The sequence below is a fragment of the Microtus oregoni genome, unplaced genomic scaffold (genome assembly GCF_018167655.1).
Source record: "Microtus oregoni isolate MIOR12 unplaced genomic scaffold, Mior012 000013F_ref0000133, whole genome shotgun sequence".
NCBI lineage: Eukaryota > Metazoa > Chordata > Mammalia > Rodentia > Cricetidae > Microtus > Microtus oregoni.
Window position 1 is genome coordinate 11934336 of NW_024543072.1, and position 23167 is coordinate 11957502.

The 23167-nt window shown below is 38.5% G+C and overlaps 1 protein-coding gene across 5 annotated transcripts in view; it reads right to left on the minus strand.

Annotated features, from left to right (window-relative positions):
* Positions 1-23167, minus strand: part of Bmpr1a (bone morphogenetic protein receptor type 1A) — a 113589-nt gene that overhangs the window by 53329 nt on the left and 37093 nt on the right. For 2 of the 5 annotated variants that reach the window (XM_041662474.1, XM_041662472.1), the window contains exon 2: positions 2683-2797. The gene's annotated coding sequence lies outside the window, so the exon portion shown is untranslated. Of the gene's footprint in view, positions 1-1422; positions 1475-2682; positions 2801-23167 lie in introns of those variants that run through there. The other 3 variants (XM_041662475.1, XM_041662473.1, XM_041662476.1) reach the window with 2 other exon arrangements.

Here is a 23167-nt window from a genome sequence, read left to right on the forward strand (position 1 = left end):
AAAACACACATATATGTTACACCTTGTAAAAATAAAGTCACAAGTAAATAATATTAAGAATGAATAATAATAATTAGCAACATTCAATAATATTAAAAATAATATTAAAGTCAACATTTAAGAAGTCTAACTGCTGAGAATGTAGCTCAGTAGAGTAATTGCTTAGCATGTCCAAGGCCCTGTACTCAATGCCTAGCACTGCTCCCTGTACCCAAAGAAAGCCCTTTTAAAAGGAGCTCTATTGGGTCAGTGACACTGGGTGGTAAACAAAGGCACTTGACAAGCATGAGGACCTGAGTCCATACCTGGAACGAACATGGTATAAGAAGATAAACTGATTGGCCCAAGATGTCCTCTGACCTCCATACACAATATAGCAAGTATCAACCCTCCACCACACAATTAAATAAATCAGTTTAATGAAAGAATTATTCTTTATATTTCACTTAATCCTAATGCTTTGTAAGCAGGTACTCTCATTATGCATACCTTTTTGAAAATAAATTTGAAAATCAAGAAGTAGACTGCAGTGATGGCTTAGTGATTAAGAGTGCTTGCTTCTCTTCCAAAGGACCTAAGGTCAGTTCCCAGCACACACACCAAGTGACTCACAATCAGTTCCTGAGTATCTAACACCAACTTCTGCCCTCTGTGGGCACTCACACACAGGTTTAAACATACTTCCATAAAGACATACATACAAATAAAAATATCACAAATAAAATCTTTTTTTTTCCTTTTAAGGAAAAAAGAAAAAGAAAAATCAAGAATATTGCCTGGGGCTGGAGAGATGGCTCAGTGGTTAAGAGAATTGTCTGCTCTTCCAAAGGTCGTGAGTTCAATTCCCAGCCACCACATGGTGGCTCAACCATCTGTAATGAGGTCTGGTGCCCTCTTCTGACCTTCAGGCATACACACAGACAGAACATAGAATACATAATAAATAAATACATATTTTTTAAAAAAGAATATTGCCTGGTTTCTTTATCTCTCTTTATTCCTCACCTCTTTAGCTTTGGTAACAGAGACTGAATCCACGGCCATTCACATGCTAGAAAATGTTTTTCCACCTAGCTACCCCCATTATTTTTAGTTGTTCAGGCTTGCCATAATAATCACTATCCTCCAGCTTCAGACCTAAAGTGGTCAAGATTACAGGTGTGTGCCTCCATGCCTAGCCACTGCATGATTTCATAGAAAGATATCAGAAAGCTATTAAGTCAAGATGGCAGACAATACATAAAAAGACCAATAAATTAACTATGAAATATAGGTCACTAAGATGGAAGGTAGAAAGAAGAACAGTTGAATTGAGGATAGTGAAAGACTTTGGTATATGTTTAAAATTTTGTGTCGACTCATGTAATCTCTTCAAAATAAAAGAAATGGTTTTTGTGTCACCTATATCAAAAATTACCTTACCAGCAGTTGCAACTATAAAGTGCTGCACAAAGAAGTCATTAAATAAAGTTAGGAGCTGAAATGTCACTGGAAACTGCGTGTGGTTGAGGATCCCCTGCAGGTACAGGAGTGAAGGCCTCAGTCACAGGATGGCACAACTGTGAGATGGTGACTCTCCTAGGAAGCCAGTCACTGAAGAGGACACTGGAATCCCTTTGGTATCTCAGGATTAGGAGGGCAGCAGTCTACTCTGTCACATGGTCCAAGGCAACAGGGTACCTTGATATTGAACTAGAATCCAGAACAAAGCCAAAATAAATCTTTCCTTTTTGTAAATTGTACTGATATTTTGTTTGTGATCTAACAAAGAAAGCTTGTCTGAAGATCAGTGTACAGAGCTAAGGCACTAGTTAGCCACAGAAGCCAGGCAGTGATAGGACACACCTTTAATCCCAGCACTCTGTGAGTTCAAGGCCAGCTTGGGCTACACTAGATTGACAGAGCCTTGAGGTGTTAGCTCACATCTTTAATTCCAGTACAGAGGGGTCACATGTCCCTAATCCAAGCAGTAAGGAGGTAGAGACAGGAAAAGATGTAGCTGGGCGGAGAGAGGAATATAAAGCAGGAGGGGACAAGAGCTCAACGGCACTCTGAGTCTCAGGATGCAGTCTGAAGATTCACGATAGCCCCTTCAGTCTGAAGATTCGGTAGAGGTAAAAGGTCTCTTTCTCTAGTGACTAGCTACACTGTTTCTCTGATCTCTCAGCTCTCACCCCCTAATATCTGACTCCGAGTTTTTATTATTAAAATTCGTGCTACAGTAAGTTAATTACCTCAGATATCTCAGGCACTGAGGGAAACGAACTAATGCAAATGTCAGTGGATCTCAGGGCATTCTTGAAGGAGCGAACATTTCTTTCTTTCTTTTAAAGATTTATTTATTTATTATGTATACAACATTCCTTCCATGTATGCTTGCCAGAAGAGGGCACCAGATCTCATTATAGATGACTGTGAGCCACCGTGTGGTTGCTGGGAATTGAACTCAGGAAGAGCAGTCAGTGCTCTTAACCTCTGAGCCATCTCTCCAGCCCCGCGAACATTTATTTCTAAGATGAAAATACATTAAAATTATTAATTCATAAGAAAGGCGATTCAAGAAAGTGAGCAGCTAACACAAAGTTCTGGTGTGACGCTCAATGAAGCTGCAGCAGTGACACAGAAAGATTATTTTCAATAATAAAGAAAGCATTTTCTATGACTTGATTTTATTTTCCTTACCTCAGGGATATGGTTAGATAAAACCGTAGTTCCAATTTTCTCCAAACAGCTTTGACCTATGCTTCCATCTCATGAATTCCAAGACAGTATCAAACCGAGGCATATTTTCATAAATCTGCTTTAAAAAAAAAAAAACCTTATTTAAGAAAAAACTTGCTAAAATAAATGTGTGAAATCAGCACAAAGTATTTCATAGGTAAAGTTATTTACCTTCAAAGTAAAGTCAACGGTTACTGACCAAAGAACATGTAGTTCAATGGAAAATAAAGAAATTAGTTTAAAATGTCCACATTTAACTTAAAGTTTTAATGAACAGTATTAAAATAAAAAAAAAAACTCCAAGAACTGGTGAAAACAACACTGAGATGTACAATTTTTCTTCCAGTTTCACTTTCTCCTCTCTTACTGCATTTTTATTTATACACTATGGAGGGAACCTCACCCCCACACACACACCCTTTCAGCACCACCATGCAAGTGGAGGGTGGTGACTGGAGGGCAACCTGCAGCCACTGGTCCTCTCCTTCTACCACATGGTTCCTGGGCACTGAACTCAGGTTACCAGGTTTGGCAGCAAACTCCTCTACCTGCTGAGCTAACCTTTTTTTTTTTTTTGCTCCCCTCCCCCCTTCAATCCTCCCCAAGGTCCCCAGGCTCCCAATTTACTCAGAAGATCTCGTCTTTTTCTACTTTCTACTTCTCATGTAGCTAATATCTATATAAATCTCTCTTAGTGTCCTCATTGTTGTCTAAGTTCTCTGGGATTGTGGTTTGTAGACTGGCTTTCTTTGCTTTATGCTTAAAAACCACCTATGAGTGAGTATATGTGATAATTTTCTTTCTGTGTCTGGGTTACCTCACTCAAAATAATGTTTTCTAGCTCCATCCATTTTCCTGCAAAATTCAAGCTGTCATTATTTTTTTCTGCTGTGTAGTACTCCATTGTGTAAATATACCACATTTTCCTTATTCCTGCTGAGCTATCTTGCTGGTCCTCTTACTACAAAATCTCTGAATTTTTGAGGCAGGGTCTCACTATGCAGTTCTGGCTGACTTGGTGCTCCTAATGTAGGCTAGGCTAGTCTTGAATTCAGAGCTCGTGTGTCTCTGCTTTCCCAGCACTGAGATTAAAGGTGTGCGTTACCATTCCAAGGTGCAAAACCTTAACAACCAGTTTCAATTTCACTCCAACTCCTATTTATAACACTAGGATTTGTAAGGGTATTGTATCTGATTGTACTGGTCTGAGAGGCAGATTTCAACCACACTAATACAGTCCTCTTAAGGACCCTATTGCTTCAAGGGACATATATAAAAATGAAAGGTGGGGGAAAAATGAAAGTTGAAGACTAACATTTTTTAACCTATTTTAAAATATGCATATTTATTTAGAGCTTGTTTTCCTGTTTGTTGGGACAGGTTTTACTGTGGACTCTAGAGGACTGGCCTGAAACTCATGGGTCTGAAATTTTAAAAACAATTCCACTGAGGGTTCTGTTTTATTTTTTTAAACTAAAACTTCAAATAGGAAACTACTATTTCAGTAGGAAATTTTCAAAAGCAGTATGAATGGAACCTATGTCCCATTCAAGATCTTCGGAACATTTAGTATAATAGCATGCTGAAGTTTAATAGTCTTGGCAATGACAAGTAAACTCACACCAACTGGGACAACTCAAAATGGTCTAGTCTATCAGTCTTCCTTACAGACTCCACTCAGCAGACAGGCTGCCACAGCTAAATCTTTCGTTGTCCAAGAAATGAGCATGACCCTGCCAGCAACTGGCAACACTGTCTGCACTTAGGAGCTTTTCCGGGTCTCCTCATGTGTTTTCCACAATATAACCAGGGCCTAGAATATTTCAGACCTACTCTTAGACTGTCACTAAGAGGAATGAGGGAGGGTAGACATCTATTTGAAGGACTGGTGTTTTCATTTTTCCAATCCAAAAATCTTTATAATCTTAGAAGAATTTCCCCTAAATTAATAAGAAAAAAACACAAATAAATACATTATGCTTTCACTTTATAAAGGCATATTTTACCTCAAAGTCATTTGGGGGAAATTATATGTCCACCCTGAAAATGTGTATAGAAAGGAGATAACCACTTTGTTAAACTAATTTCCATAAAAGCAAAAATAGCCCATTGATGTAATTCTACCAAATATTTGCAATGCATCGAATGATGAGTAACAAGCAAAAAACACTATTTATTACAACACAAATTATTATAACATTGTTTCCACAGCTAATTTGTGCTTTAGTCTAAATCCAATTTTTAAAAGGAGAAACACCCACAATATTCAAATACACCATAATTCCAAAATCCAGATTATCTAATCTCGTGTTGTACTTTTTTTGTTTGTTTGTTTTGTTTCTCGAGACAGGGTTTCTCTGTAGCTTTGGTGCCTGTACTGGAACTACTCTTGCAGACCAGGCTGGCCTTGAACTCACAGAGATCCACCTACCTCTGCCTCCCAAATGCTGGGATTAAAGACATGCACCACCACTGCCCAGTCCTGTTGTACTCTTATATGAGAGTAATAGTAAAATAAATTTTAGAAAGAATTTTTTAAAAGTTAATCTTAGGGGCCGGAGAGATGCTCATCATTAAGAGCACATACTGCTCTTCCAGAGGACCTGGGTTCAAGTTCCTAGTACCCTATGGTAACTCCAGTTCCAGAGGTTTTGACCCCGTTTCTAACCTCCTCAGGTACCAAGAATTCATGTGGTGCCCAGTCATACAAGCAGGCAAAACACTCACATAAAATAAATAAATCTCAAATAACAAACAAACAACCCTCATCTTTCTGGGCGGTGGTGGTGCACACCTGTAATCCCAGCACTCAGGAGGCAAAAGCAGGCAGATCTGTGAGTTCGAGGCATGGTCTACAGAGCAAGTTCCAGGACAGGCTCCAAAGCTACACAGAGAAACCCTGCCTCTAAAATAAAATTTAAAAAAAAAAAAGTAATTAAAAAAAAACTAATCTTAAGCCCTGCTGAGGAAAATTAAGTATGATTTTATTTCTGTAACTCAGAAGTGGAACCACAAATCTATAATACATACATACACAGGTACAGAATTTACATAGGCAGAGTGGTCAAATCTCTTCATTTACTAGGACACTTAGCACAGCCTGTTAGCACTATGAATGTGTGTTCAAGGGATCCTATAAAAACCAAACACTGGGGTTAGTAAGATGTCTCAATAAGTAAAGGTGCCTGTTGTCAAGCCTAGTAAGTAACCTGAGTTCAACCCTGGGGCCCCATATAATGGAAGGTGAGAACTGACTCCTGCAAATTTTCCTCTGACCTCAACATTCATATCACAGCACATGTGCATGCACACAAACAAAAAAATACAAAATGAACTGAAATGTAACAACAACAAAAAAGACAAACATCAAATAAGTGTCATTTTTTTTCCACCAAAGATTTTGTCCTAAAATTTTCCAGCATGTTAAGATAGAAAAGTTCAAAAGTAATTTTCAGTTTCCTTAGATCAATTTATGCTGTACTGTGTAAAATCAGCCCTAATACAAGAATTATTAAGTAATACTTAAGACACTTAGGGTCAACAACTGTACTATCCATAACGGTGTTTGTTATTGATGGGTTCTGAATGGTTAATGGATTTCCTGTGGCTTATTTTTGTGGATTGGGAATTGAATCCAGGGCCTGGCACGTGTTTGGCAAACACTCTTATTTACTAATACACACACAAGCACTAGTGACAGTTAAAATACCTTTGTAACTTTAGATTTAAACACTTAAAGGGGAAGAACAAGATATAGATTTGGAAAATATATTTACAAAGTACACATGTAACAAATGACTCATCAAGAACGTAAGAAGCCACTGGGCAGTGGGAGCGCACACCTTTAATCCCAGCACTCAGAAGGCAGAGGCAGGAGGATCTCTGTGAGTTCGAGGCCAGCCTGGTCTACAAAAGCTAGTTCCAGGACAGGCACCAAATATATAGCTCAATAATAGGGATAGGAGTATAGTTGAGTAATAGAGTGCTTGAGAGAACCAATATGGCTCTAGGTTCAATATCCAGCAATGTTGGGGGACGGTGTTCAAATTCAACAATACAAAGAAAAAATTTCAACAAAAAAAGTGTTTTGTTTTTTTTTAAGGGTGACAAGCATCTCATTTAAGAGATCATATGAACAGCAAATTAACACATAGAAGACCACTAGTTGATGTGGGAGTCCCCTCTGTGTGTTGTTATTACCATTAACGAATAAAGAAACTGCCTTGGCCTGTTGATAGGGCAGAACTTAGGTGGGCGGGAAAAACTGGACTGAATGCTGGGAGAAGAAAGGTGAAGATGAGACACCATGGATCTGCTACAAGAGAGAGACGGGCTGAAACTTTGCTGGTAGGCCACGACCTCATGGTGACATACAGATTAATGGAGGTGGGTTAAATTAATATGTAAGAGTCAGCCAAAAAGAAGTTAGAGCATAAGCCAAGCAGTGATTTAATTAATACAGTTTCTGTGTAGTTACTTTGGTTCTCGGCAACCGGGAGGAACGAATGGCACCCCTCACCAACAGATTGGCGCCCCCATGGCTAACTAAATCCACCTGAGGGCTTGAAAAGGAATTCTAGACCAAAAAAGGGGGAAAAAAACATAGTATAAGACAGTTTCTTGCTGTTTGCTGGAAGGTTTCCACAGCTCCTTTAAGAGAGATTTTCCTGATTCAGCTGTAGCAGGAAAAAAAGCTGAGTTGTTTTGAAACGCAGGCGTTCCGGGCTATGCTGCCAGTGCGACCTCTGGCTCTTTCAGGAGACAGATCATTAGAGTGGAGTTTGTGAGCAGACTGCTGTAGCTTGCTTAATGGTGGCATGGACCAGCTGTGTGCCTAGAGATGGGATACTGCACAAGTCTCTCAGAGGCAGCCTAGCAGCTCTGCCAAGCTGAGTGAGCAGGAAGTACCGTATATACCATAATAATGGTGCGGCTTAAGTTTTAGATGGGCAGGCAAGCAGAAACTGCTGTATTTCCTCTAATAAAGGCAAAACTAAGTTTTAAGAAGTGCTTAGCATTTTAAAAAGCACTCCTAGACAGTAAAGAATTACAGATATGCAATAAAGACAAATCCAGATGAGTCATGGTGTTGGATAAATGTATGGAGGCTTGGAAGAGAGAAGAAAGAGTATATAGAGTCATAAAGTTAATGCTTTAAAAAGGGGGGGGGGGGTAAAGTCTTTAAAAAGACAGAGTACAGATAGTCAAAGATCAAAAGGAGTGAAGAAAATAAGCCACATAAAGATGGAAATTTCACAAAGAGTCTGGATTATGTATATTGTTATGTTTTCTTTGAATTTTTTGACTGCGAAATAGATAAGAGAGACATTTCATTGTATGGGCTGCTAAGCTAAACCAGCATGTACATTATAAAGGTATCTTGACTTCAGATTTTGGGTCTAATGATAAGTTGCTTTGGAAAAGAGGTTCTTCTTTTGTTTCCACAGAGGATGAGAACCTGAAGATTGCTTCCAGACTGGTGTGGTTTGATAGACCACGCCTCCCTGAAAGGTTGCCATAAACACCTTCAAAAAATTATTTCACCCAACTGTTGATTGAGATGAACCTAGCACATAGGATACACCATGAAAAACCTGATTAACAGTGTCCCCAAACAGCAGGAAGAAGTTTGGATAAAACTATGCCCATATTCCCAAATATTGTCTACAAATGTTTGTTTACATTTTGGTATGGATCTTAGTCTATTGGTACAAATTTAGGTCAATTTTGTTATATGTATATTCCTGCTCTTAATTAAGGTATTGAGTTTGTATAGTTCATTTAAAAATGTAATGCATAATTAAGGAATATAGGTTAATAGATAATCATCTATAATAGTTAAGCTTGTAGTCATGTTAATTAGGTTTTCTAGATATATATTCTAGATAAATATTCTTCAAATCTTTCAGAGACCTTCAGAATATGGCATTTAAAATGTTTTAATAACTTAGGACTTTTCATGACAATGAGACACATCTACCCCTGGCAGCACAAGTTACTTCAAGAGGAAGATAGGCATCAAAGAGGCTCTTGATTGCGTTTGCTAGCCATTTGGGCAAGAATTTGTTCTTGCCTGAACTGTTTGACTGGATATGCAGGATCCCCAGAGAAATAACTGTTGAACTTGCCTCAAGGTGAGATGATCCTTCAGGGTTCCTGCTTCATGAAAGAGTCTGTGAGACATTCTGCAGGATACAGAAGAAAGTGACTGAACTGTCTTTGAAATTTTCTGCTTCATGGAAAAATCTGCTAAATACTATGGGCCTGTAGGCTGAAGATGGATGCCCCAACAGTACAGAAGAACTTTGGGTGACTGTCCAGGTAGCGAGATGTCTCTGTCAATTCTAGAGTTTTGGAAGTTGCTTACAATGTACTTCCTGTTTACTTAGGTAATATTATATCCTTCTGGAGTCTTTGATGGAGTTGAAGAATTTATAGTTATAGTTTTCCTTAGTTATGATAAAAGATAGAGATATAAATATTGTAACTGTAATTCTTGCTTGGTAACTGTTTTGTTATATATAATTTTACTATGTTGAAGTTAAAACCTTCCTTTTTATTTAAACAGAAAAGGGGAGGTGATGTGTGTGGTTATTACCATTAATGAATAAAGAAACTGCTTTGGCCTACTGATAGGTCAGAACTTAGGTAAGCGGAGAAAACTGGACTGAATGCTGGGAGAAGAAAGGTAGAGAAGAGATGCCGCTGGAGACAGACGTGCTGAAACTGCTGGTAAGCCACGACCTCGTGGTGATTCATAGATTAATGGAGATGGATTAAATTAACATGTAAGAGTTAGCCAATTTAGCAGGACCCAATATCTGATCAAGTCCCTCCTCTCCTCCCAAGTGATGCGTTATTACCTTAATCTGGCCTGATTTAGAACAACTCCTGTTATGTAGATTTAACAAAAATATCTGCTTAGCCCATGGATTTCTTCATCACTTTCCACTCACAACCCCCCACTCCCTGCCCTCTGGCTCTAGATACCCACTAGCCCATGTTGTATCTGGAGTCAAACTCAGTTCTCACTATGGTAAAAACAAGATTCTGATGCAGTGATGTTAAAGCAATGGTCCTCAATTGCCTTTTTGGGAGGACTAGAGACATGATTCTACAGTTAAGAGTGCTTGTTGCTATTTTTCCAGAGGATCAGAGTTTAGATCACAACATCTGTCTACATCAGGTGGATCATAACCATCTTTAACTCCAGTTCCAGCATATCCCACACCTTCTTCTGCCCTCCATGGGCACCTACACACACATGCCAGATACTCACATGGACATATTGTTTGGGTGGAAGCCACACCCCAGCCCCAGGCATCCATATATTCAAAGAGTCTGGAATATTCTGGAAGTTTAATTCTAAGCCCCCTTCCCTGGTTGTTTCCTCAATCCAGACTCCACCCCTGAGAAAGCCCACCAAAGGATGACGGCTCCCACGGGTTATTTAAACTGCCTCCCAGAGAACAAACATGTGGTTTTTTTTTTTTTTATTTTTGAGACATGGTCTCATTATGTAGCTCTTATCTTGGAACTCACTATATAGACTAAGCTGGCCTCAAATTTAGACATCCTGTCTGCCTCTGTCTCCTGAGTGTTACAATCAAAGGTGCATGCCACCCAAGTCCAGCAGAAAAATCTACAAAAACACAGAAAAAAGGTCTTCCTTCCTTCACTATATTGTAAGTCACAGGCAAACTCTGTGGCAGTGCACTTTGCCTAGCACATTCAAGACCAGGATTCAATACCTACCACATCAAAAAACAAAAATAAAAACAAGCAAATAAAAAACATGAAATAAGTGTACTAGTGCCTAGTCCAAATAAGTTACCTCTCATAACTAACTACATAAAACTCTAAACCTTGGTAGAATGCTTAACAGGCTTGAGGCCCTGGGTTTAATCCTCAACACAGAAAGGAGTGGAAGGGAAGAGGAGGACAGGGGAGGAGATTAAGCAAAAATAACTAGGAATTCAGAACTACATAGTCACACAGTCAAGGATACATTAAGACTCACACTATTGCTTAAAAGAAAAAAGGGGTGGGGGCAAACTACAAAATCTTGAAATCCAAATGCTCAGATCAGCTGAGAAACAAATTATTGTGCTTTGATAAACCAAGGTCTGTCATAATCATGAAATCATACTCAGTCACTAAAAGGGATGAAAGGTTGATTGACATAACTTGAGTGGATTATCTCACGTGATTAGGTTGAATCACTTGATAGAAAGCCTATTTTAAACAGTTATATATAATATCATTTTAAAAATATTTTTAAATAGGATTTGATGGAATCATAGAAATTGAAAACAGATTGGTGACTGCTTGCAACATCTTTGTATGGTGTTTGGTGCCAATAATTACATGAACATACCATTGGTGTTGGGGGTGTACAGACATGTATTTATGTGCAGGGGCCAGTAACTGACTTTGCATAGCTTCCTTTATGGCTCTCCACCTTACTTTCTGAAATAGGGTCTCTCACTGATGACCAGTTTGCTAGACTAACTGGCCAACAATCCCCAAGAATCTTCATCTCCACCTAGCAGCACTGAGGTTACATCAATATGATGCTTTATACAATGTGGTAGAAATCCATACTGAAGTCCTTATGCTTATGCAACAAGCGTTTTATTCACCTTTACCCACTCAGCCATCTCCTCAGCCCTATACTCACGCTGAAATGGAAAAGAACTATTCTTTCTTTCCTTCTTTGTTTTGCAAGACAAGAGTTTCTCTGTGCAGCTCTGGCTGTTCTGAAACTCGATCTGTAGACCAGGTTGATCTCAAACTCAGAGATCCACCTGCCTCTGCCTCCTGAGTGCTGGGATTAAAGACGTGCATCACCAACTCAGAGCAAAAAGAACTAGTCTTACAAAAAAGTGCAAGTCAACTTCAGCTTTGATACTATGCTGTAGTCAGCAAGAATTAGAAGAAAGATAAATGACAACATGGGACTTCTCCTTACTGAAAAGTTTCTGCAGCCCAGAAGCCTCTCTGCCATTGCAGCAATCCAAATTAGATCAAATCAAACTGAATTAGAAAAAGCCCAGATTTAGCCAGGCAGTGGTGGTGCATGCCTTTAATCCCAGCACTCGGGAGGCAGAGGCAGGCGGATCTCTGTGAATTCGAGGCCAGCCTGGTCTACAAGAGCTAGTTTCCAGGACTGACTCAAAAGCTACAGAGAAACCTTGTCTTGAAAAACCAAAAAAGAAAAAAGAAAAAGAAAAGGCCCAGATTTAATGGATAAAACACTCCTGGATGACTTTTCAGCCTCCCAGAGAGAAGACATGAAAGAGAGACCAGAAAACCACATGTCTGTTTTCTGGGAGGCAGTTTAAATACCCTGTGTCTTGAACATCTCTGGGGGAAGGGTCATCATTTGGTGGGCTTTCTGAGATGTGGCAGGGTTTGGAGAGAGATGTGGGAGGGTGGAACTTCTACCAGAACATTTCATACTCTTTGAGTATATGGTTGCCAGGGGGTGAGGTAAAGCTTCCACCAGAATACTTACTATAATTATTTCAAAATTATCATTTAAAAATTTTCTAAAATGTTTTCATCTCTGCTCTTCACTACTAGATTTTGAATAGCAAAAGAACTGCTATTTAATATACACTATTTTGTCAGGCAAGGAGGCACATGTCTGTAGTATTAGCACTTCAATGACAAATGCAGACAGATTGACAAATTTAAGACTGAATGAAAGAAATAAAAAGGAAAGGAAAGGAAAGGAAAGGAAAGGAAAGGAAAGGAAAGGAAAGGAAAGGAAAGGACATAACTGCTCCTAGGTGTGGTGGTGGAGAAAGTTTCCTGGGGATATGGGGGAGAGTGTATACAGACAAGAACATCTGGGACAGTTCAGAGTGGACACGATCCTGACTGAACTGGGTCAGTGGGAGAGGGGAAAAAGGAGAATGAGGTACAGCAGCCAAGTGGGCAAAGGTACAAAAGAGAGGGTAACCAGAATGACTGATTACATAGGGAAAGGCAGCGTTGTACCACAGGACTAAAGAAAGCACTAATTCCAAGGCAACTCTTGATTCTTCACTCTTAGGGAAGCTTTAAGTCTTGCCCTTCTTCCTGCCCCTCCTCTAGCTACTCCTAATGAATAGTACTGCTCTAGTACTTGCTGCAGCAAAGCCAATCCCACATAAGCACTTCTGTTTCTTTTCAACTTCTTCTTCCCAATAATGACACAGTAACAAATTCTAAAGCCTTAACTTTTCTATATATTAACATAATATTTATTATTAGTCAACAAGCCAAAGCACCATCAAACAAGCTCCTCTAAATAAGATCCTACTGAAGAAAGTAAAATTTCTACTATCAAGAATTGCTAGAAAGTGGAAAAACAAAACAAACAAACAAAGGCAGGTGGTGGTGGCACACGCCTTTAATCCCAGCACTTGGGAGTCAGAGAAGGGCTGATCTCAGTGAATTCGAAGCTAGTCTAGTCTGGTCTACGGAGCGAGTTCAGAACAGTCAGGACTGTTACACAGAGAAACTCTGTTTCTCAAAAAAAAAAAAAAGAATTGCTAGAAAGTAATTCTAGAATTGTGTTTACTGGTCCCAAAACATTCTCTGTTGCCACTTTCTGATCATATAAAGAAACTTGCAACTAAAATTATAATTAAATTTGTAAAAAAAATTAATACTGAGAATACCAACAGAGTTCTGCTACAATAAAATAAAATCAACAGGACTGAGTAACACACAGTCTGAGCTAGTTCTAAAGGCCCCATTTCTTCCTTGCTTCTGTATTTGTTTCAGCTTACATCTTTATTTTTTCTCCCTTTTGCTAACAACTTCTCTTTTTATTTATACCATTCATGGTGGCTAGAAAACTACTTATTTTTATAGAACACTAATAACTGATAGATTAAAGACTGCATATGTTACTTGAGAGTTATGCTATAAGAACAGAATTTTCTATTATTATAAAGCAATTTGTAACCTTTCACAGTATGATGGTGGTAATAACAAAAATAAAGACCACTTCAAGAAAGAAGACATATCAAAATGAGTCAGTCCAAGAAAAAAACAAAGACAGGTGAAGCTAAAAACCAAACACAGCTTAAATGCCTGTTCAACACTACAAAGTAGATGGCTAAAACCCAAAACCTCACAGACCAGAACTCATCTCAGTTTTCCATCCTTCACAGGCCCATTCCTCTTGAATTCTAGTGCATTGGGGTCCATTCCCCAATAGAAGCTGTACCATTCCTCAGTAGAGTTAACAGTAAATACAATCAGCAACACCAAAGTCTAGCTCTATAACCTTCAAACACAATTATATTCACAGCAGTATTTCTTAGTAGCAAACCTAGAAAAAACTCTATGTATACCAACAATAAAATAGTTACTAGTATATTCATAAAAACGGAACCATCACGTAGTAGTGAAAATAAAGGCACATTACACCAACATGAAAACCTCAAAACTGTAATTGTAACTTCAAAAAAAAAAAAGCCTTCCATTTTAAGAAGCTAACAAAAACTCTGGGAAAATACATACTTATTAGCTATAAGATAATTACATATACAGAGATTTACTAAACAGTGCTATTATGACAGAAGTTATTAAAATTAAATTGACAGATCTACAAGGAAATCCCCAAAAGCTTTCTTTAACCAGCAAATTTCAAATTTTAGAGACTTTTTTTTTTTTAAAAGAAAAATATTGCGGGCATGAGTGTGGTGCCTGCATGTTCATGCTTGTGTATCTGCAGAGGTCAGAAGAGGGCACTGGATCCACCGGATCTGCAGTTATGTATGGTTGTGAACAATCGTGTGGGTGCTGGAAATCAAGCCTGGGTCATCTGGAAGAGCAGATCCGTATCTCCAACACCAAATTGTTACTTATAAATTGGGTGAAAAACTAAATTGCTCTTAAAAGACCATAGATTATGCCTATGCTTCTGCCGTATAGCTATTTCTTCTTAATTAGAATACTGACCCTGCAGGGAGAAGGGAAATCCATAAGACTCGGGAAGCTTATAAAACTTACAAAGCCCCTCCCCAAGAGTTTCATAACAGGCAGTAAGAAATTGTTGGCAGAGAATTCCAGTGATACAGCTTTTCTGATGAGTCTTGGCCATATTCTTGTGAGCAAGCCCTTAATCTCACAAGTTCACCATACTAGATTTCTTTGACAAGACGCATGTACTCTCTGGAAGGAAAAGACATTCTGTTCACCTTTCCAAGGGAAAAAAAACATAATCACAAACTATGTGTAGTAACAATTTAGAGGCAAGTACACTGGAGAGGGGGGATTGTTTATTCTATATATAACTTACAAAGATTTGACATTGGGGAATCAGATGCAACTATACCAACCCATTAAAACCCTCCCTCCCTTTGTTCTCTCCTTTGGGTTTTTTCAAATAGGTCCTCACCCTGACCCAGAACTTAAGTTCTTCAGTTGCGAAGGTTAAATTTAAAGTCATTATCCCCTGACCCATACTCTAGAGTGCCAGGACTGCAGATGCATGCCACTAAGCTAAGAGCAGCTATTTCTAAATGTCCTATTTAGAGAACAGAAAAACACTTTAAAACTTCCTTCTCATAGACTTATTTTCTAACGATGTATAACTGGGACTAATTTTTATGATTGCCAAAACAATGTAATTAAAGTATAATGAATGAGTAACTTTACACAGACAATTTCTTAAAAGAATTATACTTCATAAAAATGTTATCACCTTAAGAATATACTATTTATAATAAACTTTAATCCAACTAATCTGCCATATATTTGACTTATTTACTAAAAACTTAATTACTTTCATTTAAAGCCCAAACCCTTTAAGATCTATAAATGAATAAAAACCAGTTAATGACATTCTTTTTTTTATTTTTTTGGTTTTTCGAGACAGGGTTTCTCTGTGGCTTTGGAGCCTGTCCTGGAACTCGCTCTGTAGACCAGGCTTGTCTAGAACTCACAGAGATCCACCTGCCTCTGCCTCCCGAGTGCTGGGATTAAAGGCGTGTGCCACCATCGCCCATCTAGTTAATGACATTCTTAAAACTGCAGAAAACAAAACTATTTTCTGCTAACTGTACCTCTCTATAAAACCATCCCTTGTATAGGAATATGCAAACTAATAATTTCTAACAAGAGGAAAAGCCAGTCTACAGGCTTGTCTCAGAAGGTGAGGTAGAAGAGAGCGCTGCTACATGTCAACAGGAGTAAACACTTGGGAAAGAAAGTGTTAGACAGGAAGCCTACATTTAAATTCTCATCTCTACGTAATGAGAGGCGGGCAGTTAATTACTACTATACTGCCCCAGCTTTCAAACAGTGAGTCACATGCCTACGGGAGGGGCTTGTATACAGGATGAGCAGCAACTAGAGCAATCAAGATTTCATAAGGAAGCAACAACAGGTCTGGGAGTTTCAGACAGATAATTATAACCAACTATACCAACATAATGCACATAATCCAACTGCCTGCCAGGGAACTACTGACCTTTTTTGCAAAAAACACCATGTTCTCTGGGGCCAAGTTTATAAGGATTGCTATGGCTGAATTTCATAAAAATCATCAACCAGAAAAGGAGACATTAAGAGAAAAAAATATGCCAGCTGTTAATACTGAAGGTACTATGTAGAATTTTAAAATATTTTAGACAATTTCCTGCCAGCAAGCAACATCAAATGAACACGTGTCATCAAGCCATAAGAGAAAGTGAAGTGTGTTCAAGTGAACACCAAGAAGACAAGGCTAGTTCCATCCAGGGTTCAGATTCTAGACTAGTGGAGAACAACAACCATCAATGTGTAGCTAACACAGATTAAACACACACACACACAAACACACACACACACACACACCAGCAGGGCTAGAAAGATGGCTCCTTGTACTCCAGGACCAGAATATTGTTCTCAGCACCCACATCAGCTGCTCACAACTGCCTGTAAATCTAACCACTGGGAATAAGACATCCTCTTCTGGCCTCTACACTCAAGAGACTCATGCCCACAAGACATCACTATCCAAAGCAAAAAGAACCCTTCACACTGAGCATTAAAGACCTCATCCACTGACTATCTAGATACATAACCACCAAACATCCAAGGTTCCAGGATATCTTAGGTACACAATTGAAAGGAAAGATGAAAGTCAGAATAGGATCAGATCTTAAAATACTAGCAGGCAAAAAAGCAAACGCTTTCTAAGTGTAATCAACTACTAGCATCCTCAGAACACACCAAAAGACAATGACAGAAACACCATGCAGCAATTAATAACAGTGCCCACTAGTACCAAACACTTTCTGGTTAGCTTAAGAACAAAAGCATGGCAGCCCAGCACTGGTGGCACAAACCTTTAATCCCAGAACCTGGGAAGCAGGGGCAGGAGTACCTCTGTGAGTTCAAGGCCAGCCTGACCTATAGATAGTTCCAAGACAGCCAAGGCTACAAAGAGAAATCCTGTCTCAAACAAACAGAATAAAACTATAGCAACAGTAACAGATTATATATTGAATTTCATTTTACAGAACACTGTGTCAGTTGTGTGTTAAATTCTACACAGTTATCGTCTTGTTCAATTCTTTAAATAATCTATTAAAGAAGCAGCGCTAATGATTCCATACTACAGACAAAAGAGTATTTAAGTAACCTGTCAAGTTTCAAATCCTAGATTCAATTACTCCCTATGTATGTGAGTTGGGACAAATTACTAGTCTCATTTCATTATTTCTCGTTGCTTCTTTTACTATTATTCAGAATGTTATGACTATATAGATAAACTGCAATACACATTGTAGGGTATTTTTTTAATTTATTTATTATGTATACAATATTCTGTCTGTGTATATGCCTGCAGGCCAGAAGAGGGCACCAGACCCCTTTACAGATGGTTGTGAGCCACCATGTGGTTGCTGGGAATTGAACTCAGGACCTTTGGAAGAGCAGGCAATACTCTTAACCTCTGAGCCATCTCTCCAGCCCCTAGGGTATTTTTTTGAAATTAAAATTGTTAAGTTTGAGACAGCATCTCACTATGTAGCCCTGACTGGCCTAGAACTCAGCTATGTTGCTCAGAATAGTCTCAGCTATCTGCCTGCCTTGCCTCCTAAGTACTGGAACTAAAAGTATGCCAAATGCCCAACTATTTTTAATACTGTGAGTGCATGTGTGTATGTGTGTGCACGCACCCACACAGGCATGTGGTGGTCAGGAGTCCTTTCTCACAAAGATCCCAGAGACTCAACTCAGGTCGCCAGGCTTGACAGCAAGTGACTTTACCTTCTGAGTCACCTTGCTGGCACCATAATGGCTTTTTAAGTATAGGTTTTTATTGGTTAAAATTACTGTGATACATATTGCAAACTTCCCTCTAGAGAGGTTATGAGCACTTAGAGCCGTAACAGGTCACTATCTTCATTCTATTTTCCAAGAAATGTTTACACTTTGCCTACCTTTTGCAGTGCATTCCTTGTTAAAAATGAACAATATGATGAACATGTCCCATTATTATAAAAGCTAGCATTTATTAACTGCCAATAATTTATTTTTGTATATTTTGTATATTTACCTCATTTAACAGATAAAGTAACAGTGCATGTAAGGTAAGGCCATTATCTTCGTTTTCGAAATGGGGAAATAAAAGCCCAGAGTAGTTAACTTGTCCCAGATCACACAGATAGGGAGTTAATTGAAACCAAGGTTTCAAATTGGATAGTTTCAACACTGTCAATTTGTATTGCATGACTCCTACATTTAGACTACAGAAGAACAAGTACTGTGGGAAGTATTTGTCCTTTGTTAAAATGGGGGGAGAGGGGAAAGTAAAATAAGCGTGTAGAACTTTAAAGAATTAGAACAAATAAGTAAAGAATATAGTCCCATGCTGAAGTAGTGCCATACCTGAGTGTAAGTTATACTGCAGATCTACAGTGACAGCAAAACAAAACAAAACAAAAGCATAATGTGGGAATGTGGTACCGGAACAGCAGCCAAGATGAAGACATATGCAGCGAATACGGGCTCCAGATAAAGGCCCATAAGGCTACTCCTCCAATTTTTGGCAAAGGTGTAAAAGATATAATTGAAAAGAGGCAAACTCTTCAACAAATGATTCTAGAGAAAATGGCATATCCTTCTGCAGAAGAATGAAATAAGTTCTTTATTCTATGCAAATCAACTCCAAATTAATCATTGGAAGAACTGAACATGTAACTCTGGAACTATCAGAACAGAACAAAGAAAAAAAGAATTCAAAATACAAAGAGTAAGAAGGGGCTTTTTGAACAAGATGCCAGTTTCTCAGGATAAAATGCCAAAAATTAACAATAGGGTTTTTTTTTTTTTAATGATTCATTTGTTGGGCTGAAAACATGAGTCATCAGTTAGAAGCACGGGTTGTTCTTCCAAATGACCAAAGATGAACAACGCAGCTCATAATCATCTGTAAAGCTAATGTCACACGATCTGTCTACCTTTGCTGGCCTATCTGGGTATTGCATGCCCAGGGTGTGCAGACATACTAGCAGGCTAAACACCCATACATATAAAATAAAATTACAGTGTTTAAATATTTATTATTATCAATTTGTAATTATAAATTTAAAGCACATTTTTATTCTGTTTAACTATGTTTAATTCATCTTATCTTGAAATCCATCCTGTAAACACATTGAAGACTGTTATCATGCCATACATCAATTTTTGTTATCATAATTAGGAAACTATCCAATAAGTTACTTTAATCTGAATTTAACTCACCCTGTTTTTAACAACCATTCTTGCTTTAATTGATGTTTGAAATATGTATTTATTTTCATCCTTTGCTTCCATACATATATCCATAATGTGATTTTTTTTCACAGATCTTAATAGAAATATGTCTTTGGTACTTAAATTATTCATATTAAATATACGGTTCAAAAAAAAAAGAATATAGTCCCAAATTTAACAATGGCCAACTATAGGTATCACAGTTGACAATTTCTTCATTACTTTTCTGTATTTTCTATTGTAAAAGCAAATTCTTATTTATTTATTTATTTATTTACTTATTTATTTATTCTCTCCAGGACAGGGTTTCTCTGTGTAAAAGCTCTGGTTGTCCTGGAACTCACTTTGTAGATCAGACAAGTCTAGAACTCACAAAGATCTGTCTGCCTCTGCCTCCTGGAAGTGCTGGGATTAAGGTGTACACCACCACACACAGACAATTCTTTAAAGTAAGGTTCTTTTCAAAAGCAAGTAAGTAAAAAGGTGGTCATCTGAAACACAGCAAAAAATGAGAAGTAACCAAACAAACAAACAATCAGGTAGGTTAGCAAGATGACTCAGTGGGTAAAGGTGTTTGCCATCGGTCTAGTAACCTGAGTTCAGGCCTGGGACCCATACAGAAAAGAGAACAGATGCCCACAAACTGTCCTATTACCGCCACATACCACCACATACAAACAAAAGAAATAAATTGGAAGGGGATAAACAACACAAGTTGGGTATGGTAGCTCACATCTAAATCCTAGTACTCCCAAGTCAGAGAGAAGAGAATCTACTGCAGGATAGAGGCAAGCTTGGTCTACACAGCAAGTTCCAGGATGAGCTACTTAGCAAAACCCTACTATCAAACCCCCCCCACACACACACACAAAGAAAAAACCATGGAGAACTGGGACACCAACAGATCTAAGACATAGCAGCAAACCTGGCATTGGTAAGTAAGTATATATCATGACAGACAGCTGCTATTAAAGATGTAGACAAAACCTTCTTAAACACTTTTCACTTAAAAACCCTTTATGCTCAAGAAAGTTTTATATTACCCTGAGTGTGTGGAATCTAAAATAAGTATGCAAATCATTTACTGATAATAAGTTATAAATAAAATTATTTTAAAACAATTCACTGTTACATGTATAAGATGAAAGCAAACCTGCAATCTAATAAAATGGATGTGCTTGTTTACTTTTCCACGAGAATTTAAATTTGGCTGAATACTGACATCACATGATGTAGAGCATTTTCAGTCATCATTATTATGATTCTGTAATTGTCCATGCTTAGAAAACCGCTTCATATAAAATATGTGGTACAAAATGGCAGGAATACATCTAGGACTACTTCAGAACTGCTGGAAATTCTATCCTAATCCCAAGTCAAAATTCAGTGAATGAGTTTTAATGAAATGCAAGCCATCAATACAATTTTATTTTTGTTATTTTTAAGACTTTATTTTTAATTATGTTTATGTATATATACACATGCAGTGCATGCTGGGGCCTGCAAGGGTCAGGGAAATCAGATCCCCTGGAGCTGGAGCTAAGGGTTAGCAGTCAGCTATGGGTGCTGGGAACTGAATTCCAGTCCTCCACAATAGCGGCAAGTGCTCTAAACTGCTGTGCCATCTCTTCCAGGCCCTGAGGAGCAAACTTTAAAACCAAACATTCTAACAACAGTCCAAATATATATTAATCTCATACTCACTAAGGAATATTAAAAAGCTGTTGTTTTGTTTCTGCAATCAAACCATTATGCTTCTCTAATAACAGAGAAAGCTCCCTGAAATTCCTAATGTATAGTAATCTTGAGTGTGGGTCCCGCTGTGTCAGGGGCACTACATGGTGTGATGTAATGGCACACAGTGCAAACTCATTCAATGCAACATGAAAAACACTGCCAGAGATTCACCTAAGATTCATGACACCTTTGATCATGCATTAGTTTGGGGTCATTTTTTTGTTCAGAAACCAAATTTTTTTAAATCAGTCTCAGTTACACAATTGTAGGGTTGCTGCCTAATTTAATAATTTAAATAGAATCAGGCAGTGGTGAAAGCCTTTAATCCCAGCACTCAGGAGACAGAGACAGGCGGATCTCTTTGAGTCTGAGGTCAGCCTGATCTACATAATGAGTTCTAAAACAACCATGGCTGCAGAGAAATCCTTGGGTATGGAGGTGGCTCAGCAGTTAAGAGTTCTTGCTTACCTTGCAGAGGATTGAAGTTTAGTTTCCAAACATCCTTGTCAAGATCACTCAAGTCTGAGACCAGAGGACATGGATGGGGGAAAATATATACACACAGACAGAATAACTACCACACCATTCCTAGATATTTTTTTTATTTTATTTATTTATAGGGGAAGGAGCGTAAGTGACATGGCACATATGTGGATGTGAGAGAACACCTCTTAGGAGCAGGTTCTCTCCTCCTATTTTGTGGGTCCCAGAGATGGAACTCAAATCAGGCCTAGCAGCAAGTGCACTAACCCAATGGGCAATCTTGTTAGCCATTCCTAAATTCTTTACCTACTGAAATGAAATCTTATGTAAAAGGAAAAATCGATACATGAATATAAACAGCAATCAACTACCATTCATGTCTTCTGAGAAGCAGAGTTAATTAAACTAACACGTGGATTTAATGGAACACTAATTCTCAACATAAAAAAAACAGAACTATTGACATATCCAACACTCAATCTCAAAATGAGTTCCAAAAGTCTACATAGCTAGACCCAGGAGGGAGCGAGGGAAGAATGGGAGGCAGGCTAGCTGGCTGAAGAGAGAAAAGAAACCAGGCAGGAATGCAGTGACAGGAGTAGAAGGAACTATTGTGAAAAGTTTGTGTTAGGAGAGAGGGAGGGAGGGAGGGAGGGAGGGAGGGAGGGAGGGAGGGAGGTTGGTTCTTCCAGGCAAGCATGGTGGAGCACACCTTTAATCCCAGCACACTGGAGGTGGATCTGTGTGAGTTTGAGGCCAGCCTGGTCTACAGATCGAGTTCCAGAACAGACTCTTCCTAGCAGGACATGCTGGCACACATATAGGAGCTAAAGCAGAAGGATCATGAGTTTGAGGCCAGATAGAGCTATACAAACATTCCTCCATTTCACAGGCACTGGGTGTACACAAGTAGCAGAGCTTGATCTTGGGTGTAATGTCCATCATGAGGCCTTGGTATATTATGTACCAATTCCCCATATGTCTACCAAAGACCACAGCCTGCTCCAAGTTTGAGGCAACTGTGTTTAGAGATGCTAGTCACACCCACACTCAGGTGTTGGGACAAATTTAAGTTGTCATTTCCTTAGTACAAACATCTACAAATGTGAATGTAATTTTATTATTTACTTGTATGTTTGTTTGTTTCATTTTCTGAGACAGGGTTTTGGTGTGGTACAAATGTCTATATTCTGTCAATTATATTTTAAATAAATGCTGATTGGCTAGTAACCAGGCAGAAAGTATAGGTAGGACAACCAGACAGGAAGTAGAGGTGGGTCAAGGAGAACAGGAGAATTCTGGGAAAGAGGAAGTCCATTCCTCTGCAGTCTGACCCGACCACTGAAGAAGCAAGATGTGACTTGACCCCCACTGGCTAACACAGATAAGAATAATGGAATAATAATGGGCTATATAAGTTATAAGAGTTAATAAGAAGCCTGAGCTAATGGGCCAATCAGTTTATAACTAATGTAGA